Below are 7549 nucleotides of genomic sequence, written 5' to 3' on the forward strand. Positions count from 1 at the left end.
TCCAGTCTTTCCTTACCTCTTAGGGTGTGTCTAGTCAGTACTGATAAATTGCAGTGAATTCTGACAGTGAGTTTTGGTGCTTGCTCTACTTAGATGACTAGCATGGGTCGGTAGCAGGGTTCAGCCACTGGTGCTTTTTGTAATGTGTGTTGCCTGGGAAAGCAGTGAATGTCTTTAATCATATATGTTCATGTCATATGCCAGTACCCCCAAAGTATGCATCTTTCCTGTTTGCAGTTTCTTTCTAGTATTGCTTCCAGGTGCTACATTCTTTGTCCTCCAAAACTTGACTTCATTTTAATGTGTTGGAATTTCCTTATAGCTTGATTCTAGTGTATTCATGGTTTCAAGTTCTTAGATGTTACTAATAATCACAAGCAAGACTGCCCACATACAGGGAATCGGCTGAAACTTTTTTCTACCTTGTTTGGCAAAGAGATGTATTGACCTGAATAATAGAAGGGAATCACATATTTATTCTAAGAGACCATTGCAATCTAGAAAAGGGAATTGTGTGTAGTAAATAAGTTCTTGTTTTATTGTCCTTTCTTTGCTCTATCCCTCCCTAATTGTGTGTGTTCATACACCTTGAAATGTTGTGTCAGAATTATTTGCATTATCATTGAATGCATATCCTTTTGGAATCATTTACCTTTGAGCATCTGAAGAGAATTAAGGATTTTCTGCAAAGAAAACACAACTGAGTTTAGCATACTGTGTATTTCAGAATGTTCATTGACTCCAAAAAGCCAGTACTTAGATACCAGTTAAGATCTCTGATGTAGGGCCTCTCGGGATCAATGCCATTCTGGTGACATTTGATGTGTTTTTAGTTGATTTTCCTCAGACCGTTTTAGAGGGGCTCCTGTAAAGACTAATTTTGATTTATAAGGACAAGAATGTTATATATTATATAGGCAAAATGGAAACAGTACTGAAGAGCAGCTTGTTACCCCAAAAAAAGGCTAGAAGGACTAGATATGTTTTGTTTGTAAAAAGGTGAAAGAGGGGACTTCCCTGGCGGTCCAGTGGTTAAGACTCCACGCTTCCACTGCAGCGGGGCACGGGTTCCATCCCTGGTCAGGGAACCAAGATCCCACATCCCACGGGTGGCACGGCCAAAAAAAAAAAAAAAAAAAAAAAAAAAGTGAAAGAGGACCTAGGGACATTTTAGGGGAATTTTTTTTTTTTAATTAGCTTTCAATTCTTAACACTGTTAGGAATCAGTATGATCATTTTAGTAATAAAATAGTACTGGGACATTAGCACAACCAAACTCTGTTAAGTAAATTATAAGCAGATAAAAGGAGAAATGGAAAGCATTTGTGAGCAGTTGATCTATCACAATTTATAAAAGTAAATGCATTGTGCTTTCATAGCAGAAACATTTATATTTCATATTAAGAAGTATGCAGATCTCTAGTCAACTTTCAAGCCTTTATCAGAACACAGACTTGTTGCTGCTGTTGTATTGTTCTTAGGCCTAGTATAGGCAGGATTTTGTAAAACTTGCTTCTTATGATATCTGAGCATCCTTTCCCACTGGTTTTCTTACTAGATTAAGTCTTTGAAGACAGGGACTACACCTGTGTATCTTTTAATCTAAAATAGTCCTTTAATCTAAAATAGTCTAAAATAAATGTATGTTAGAGAAGTAAATTAGTCTAGTTTAAACCAGTAATTATGCTTATCAATGAAATTAGCTTGTTACTTTTATATAAGTTTTGGTCGGCCTTATAAAACAAATTGGAGAGTTCTGTTTTCTTTTATTCTCTGAAGAGTTTGTGTAAGATGGTAATACAGTTGTAGAACTTTATGGGTCTTCAGTTTTTTGGGCTAATGTAGTTCTAGAACAATGTAGATTTTCCGTTTGATTTTCTATTTTTTTCTGTCAATTTTAGTAAGTTGTATTTTGCTAGGAATTTGTCCATTTCATCTAAAATTTCAAATTAATTGGCATAAAGTTGTTCCTGACAGCCTCTTAGGCTCTTTTTAATTACTGTAGGATCTTTAGTCTATTTTTTTTTATTGCTGACATTGGTAATTTTTACCTTATCTTTAAAAAATATTCTTTAGGGTCTTCTGGATAAATATTCACAAATTTTTCAAGTGGCAGTAATTTCATGTCTTGTTTCTGTATTATATGAACTATATCCAGGAAAATGTTCAGTAGTAATTGTAAAAGTGCACAGCCTTCTCTGCGTAACAGGAATATATATATTTTTTCCAATGTCAAGGATGATGTTAGCTATACAGATGCGATAAACATGCTTTATTACACTATGGAAGCGTCTTTTTATTCCTCATTCTCCTTCTTGCTGGTGTTTTCTCTCTCCTTTCCCCCTTCTTTCTCTTTCCTTCCTTCCCTCTCTCCCTCCTTCTAGTTTAGTGTCTCATAGAACCTTCACAAGTGGTTTATGAAATCTGAGATGTGCCCTGGGGAAAGAGGTTGTAGCATACATAGCAAGGGCATTGTTGTATGAAAATTGGAAGAGAAATTTGTCCTTAATATCTGTAATCAATTATAACAAATAAGAGTTTCTAACCCTGCAAAAACATATCATATTTGTGAAGTTTGGTTAATTTCCTATCTAGATGCCTGACTTTTTTATATGTAGCTTTGTATTTGCTTCTCTTTTAAAAACAGCTTTATTGAAATATAATTATAAAAACTATATATGTTTAGAGTGTACAGATTTGTGTTTTGACACTTGTGAAATCATTACTGCAATCAAGATAGTGAACATATCCATCACCCCTAAAAGTTTCCTTGTGCCCATTTGTACATCCTCTATCCACCTCCACCTTCCCAGGCGAGCATTTATCTACTTTCTGTTGCTATATATTAGTTTTAATTTTCTAAAGTTTTATATAAATGGACTTATACAGAATATATTCTTTTTGGTCTGGCTTTTTTCAACTCAGATAAATTATTTTGAGATTTATTCATGTTGTTGTATAAATGAGTAGTGCATTCCTTTTTGTTACTGAGTAGTGTTCAGTTGTATGGATGTATCAGTTTGTTTATCCATTCATCCCTCGGTGAACATTTGGTTTATCACCAGTTTTTGGCGGTTACAAATAAAGCGGCGATGAGCATTCATGAACCAGTCTTTGTATGGAGTATACTTTATTTTCTTTTAAGTAAATACTTAGAAGTGGAATGGTTGGATCATATGGTAGGTGTATTGTTTAACTTCTTAAGAAACTGCCCAACTGTTTTTTTAAATTTAAAAGTTTTAATTTTACATTGGCACTAGCACTCTGAGAGTTCATCTACATCCTCATCAACACTTGGTCAGTCAATTTTAGCCCTTCTAGTAGGTCTGTAGTGGTATCTTACTGTGCTTTTATTTTGCATCTCCCCATGCCTAATTATGTTTAACATCGTTCCATAAGCGCTTACTTGCCATTTGTATATCCTCTTGGTGAAGTGTCTGTTCACATCTTTTGCCTATTTATTTGTTGTTGTTGGGTCGTTTATTATCTTATAATTGAGTTTTAAGAGTTCTTTATATATTGGGGTTGCAAGTCTTTTATCAGATATATGTTTGCAAATATTTTCTTCTGAGCAGAAGTTTTAATGAAATTTAATTTTATCAATATGCTCTTTTAGGGATTGTGTTTTTGGTTTCATATCCAAGAAATCCTAACTCAGTATCACAATAATTTCCTTTTTTATTTTTAGAATTTTTAAAAATTTTACAATTAGGTTTATGACCCATTTTGAATTAATTTTTTATATGGTGCACAGTATCAAAGGCAGTTCTTTTTTTGCATATGGTAACGAATTGTTGTCTCATCTGTTGAAAAGACTTATTCACTGAATTGCCTTTGCACCTTTGTCAAAATTCAGTTGTCCATATATGTGTCGGTCTATTCTGGATTCTTTATTTTGTTTCATTGATCTGTTTATCTTTACATCAGTACCATTCAGTCGCTATTACTGGAGATTCATAGTAAGATTTGAAACGAATAGAGTTTGTCCTACAACTTTGTTCTTCTCTTTTAAAACTGTTTTGGCTATTCTGGGTCCTTTGCATTTTAGAATTATAGAATGAGCTTGTCAGTTTCTACAAAAAAGCCTGCTGTTATTTTTGTTGGGATTTTGTTGATCCAGAAGATCCGTTTAGGAAGAATTGAAAACAATATAGTCTTCTGATCCATAAATGAGGTATTTCTCCATTTATTTTAGATCTTTAATTTCTTTCAACTGTGCTTTATAATTTTCAACAGGTCTTTTGTGTCATTTGTCACATTTTCCCTATATCATACGTTTTAGGTGCTATTGAACATGTAATGTAAATGTAATATAAATGTAAATTATTAAGAAATTTTAAATTCACAACTGTTTGTTGCCAATATATAGAAATACAGTTGATTTAAGAAAAAATTTTAATTGTGATATAATATACAAAATTGTAAATTGTAACAAAATTTACAATTTAATTATTTGTATGTGTATAGTTCAGTAGTGTTAAGTATATTCACATTGTTGTGCAACCAATCTCCAGAACTTTTTCATCTTCTAAAACTGAAACTCTATATCCATTAAACAGCAACTTCCCATTTACTCCAGCTCCAGGTAACCATCATTCTGCCTTCAGTTTCTGAGTATTGACTACTCTAGATACCTCATATAAGTGGAGTCATATACACAATTTGTCATTTTCTGACTGGCTTATTTCACTTAGCATAATGTCCTCAAGACATGTTGTCTTCAAGATTGTTGAAGGCACGTGTGGCATGTGTCAGGATTTCCATTTTTAAAAAAAATAGTAATAATAATAATTTATTTATTTTTGGCTGCGTCGGGTCCTCGTTGCTCCGCGCTTTTGGCTGCGTTGGGTCCTCATTGCTGTGCAGGGGCTTTCTTTAGTTGCGGCAAGCGGGGGCTACTCTTCTTTGTGGCGCATGGCTTCTCATTACTGTGACTTCTCTTGTTGTGGAGCACGGGCTCTAGGCACGCGGTATTCAGTAGTTGTGACACACAGGCTCTAGAGCGCAGACTCAGTAGTTGTGGCGCACGGGCTTAGTTGCTCCGCGACATGTGGGATCTTCTTGGACCAGGGCTTGAACCCATGTCCCCTGTGTCGGCAGGTGGATTCTTAACCACTGCGCCACCAGGGAAGCCCTTTCCTTCCTTTAAGGCTGAATAATATTCCATTTTCTGTATATGCCACATTTTCTCTATTTATCTTTTGATGAGCACTTGGGTTGTTTCTGTCTTTTGGCTATTGTGAATAATGCCACTGAACATGAGTGTACAAATATTGGGTTGACCAAAATGTTAGCATCTTATGGAAAAACCCGAACGAACTTTTTGGCTAACCCAATATTTCTTTGAGATCCAACTTTCAGTTCTTTTGCATATCTACCCAGAAGTGGAATTGCTAGATTATTGGATAATACTATTTTTAATTTTTTAAGGAACCATTATACTGTTTCCCATAGTGACTGCACCATTTTACATTCCCACCAACAGTGCACAAGGGTTCTAGTTTCTCCACCTCCTCATCAACACTTGTCATTTTCTTTCTTTCTTTCTTTTTTTTTTTTTTTACAATACAGAATACAGTTAACTTATTTTTTTTAATAGATTTATTTATCTAATTTATTTATTTTTGACTGCGTTGGGTCTTCATTGCTGCACACGGGCCTTCTCCAGTTGTGGCGAGCAGGGGCTACTCTTCACTGCAGTGTGCAGGCCTCTCACTGTGGTGGCCTCTCCTGTTGCGGAGCATGGGCTCTAGGCACGTGGGCTTCAGTAGTTGTGGCGCACGGGCTTAGTTGCTCCGCGGCATGTGGGATCTTCCTGGACCAGCACTCGAACCCGTGTCCCCTGCATTGGCAGGAGGATTCTTAACCACTGCGCCACCAGGGAAGTTCAACACTTGTCATTTTTTGTTTTGTGTTGTTTTTGTTTTTGTTGTGGATAGTAGCCATCCTGATGTGTGTGAAGTGATATCTCATTTTGATTTTGCATTTTCCTAATGATTAGCATGTTGAACATCTTCTCATATGCTTGTTTGGCCATTTGTATATTTTCATTAGAGAAATGTATATTCAAGTCCTTTGCCCATTTTGAATTGGGTTATTTGGATTAACTCTTTATCAGATACATGCTTTGCAGATATTTTCTCCATAGGTTGCCTTTTCACTCTGTTGATTCTGTCCGTTGATGCACAAGTTTTAAATTTTTATAAAGTCCAGTTTATCTATTTTTACTTTTGTTGCCTGTGTGTTTTGGTGTCATAGCCAAGAAATCATTGTCAAATCTAATGTTGTGAAGCTTTTCCCCTATGTTGTCATCTAAGAGTTTTAGAGTTTTAGGTCTTACATTTAGGTCTATTTTTTTTCCCTGCTAATCCCAAACTCCTAATTTATCCCTCCCCATAGGTCTTTGGTTCATTTTAAAAGTTTGTAATTTCGTTGAAGCCCGATATCTGTTGTTTCTTTTGTTGCTCGTTTTGGAGTCGTGTCTAAGAATCCATTGCTAAATCTAAGATTTACCTCTGTGTTCTCTTCTAGGAGTTTTATGGCTTTTAGCTTAGTTCATTCATCTGTTTTGAGTTAATTTTTGTGTGTGGTGTGAGGTAGGGTTCCACCTTCATTCTTTATATGTGGAAATTGAGTTGTCTTAGCACCATTTGTTGGAGAGACAGTTCTTTGCTCATTGATTGAATGGGTTTGGCACTGTTGGCAAAAATCAATTGGACATAGATATGGATCCATAGATATATTGATTTCTTTGTGGGCTTTCAATTTTATTCAGTTGGTATATATGGTAGACTCTCTCTCGCTTCTCTGTCGACAAGTCGCTGGTGTCTACTGGGTACTGTGATCCTTGAGTTGGGGGTTATGTGGGGGACAAAGGGAGTAGCTTTCAACCTTATCTTTTTCCAGTTGGCAACAGATGACCTGATTGACAAAAGCCAGATGTCCTAGTTCATCTGAACTTTTCAGGTCATGTTGAGAAAGCAGGTGAAGGGGTTGGTGAAGATTGCCCTTTGCCCAGACACACACTATCCAGGCCAGACTTCTTAGTGTGGGTAAGGGATAGGTGGGTAAGTACAGGTCTGTGCTTTACTTTGCCTGGGACTCCTATTACCACTTAACTCAGGTTGCTGCAGTCCAGGCTACCTACCATATGTATGTGCTGATTCTACTTGTGGAGAAATTCGGGCTCTCTAAGAAAGGCATTGTAAGTAATACAAGTGGCTAGGCTAGTAGCACATACTCTGGAGGTATGTGACTCCCTGGATGTAATACCAGCTTTGCCACTTACTAATCACGTGAATCGGGCAAGTACTTAAGCTCTGTGCCTCTGAGTTTTGTCATCTATAAAATGGGGGTAATAATAGTTCCTATGTCAAAAGATTGTAGGGAGGATAAAATGATAGTAATGTGCTTTGATCAGGGCTTGGCATGGTGTCTATTGCTGCTGCTGTAAAAGGATAATTTTTGCCTATGTGTATCTCAGAATCCTTTGTAATAGACTGTCCCTGACCTGTGTCCTTGTCCTTCAGAGTGTTTATTTCCATTTTAA

This window comes from Balaenoptera acutorostrata, chromosome 6 (assembly GCF_949987535.1).
Source record: "Balaenoptera acutorostrata chromosome 6, mBalAcu1.1, whole genome shotgun sequence".
Classification (NCBI taxonomy): Eukaryota; Metazoa; Chordata; class Mammalia; order Artiodactyla; family Balaenopteridae; genus Balaenoptera; species Balaenoptera acutorostrata.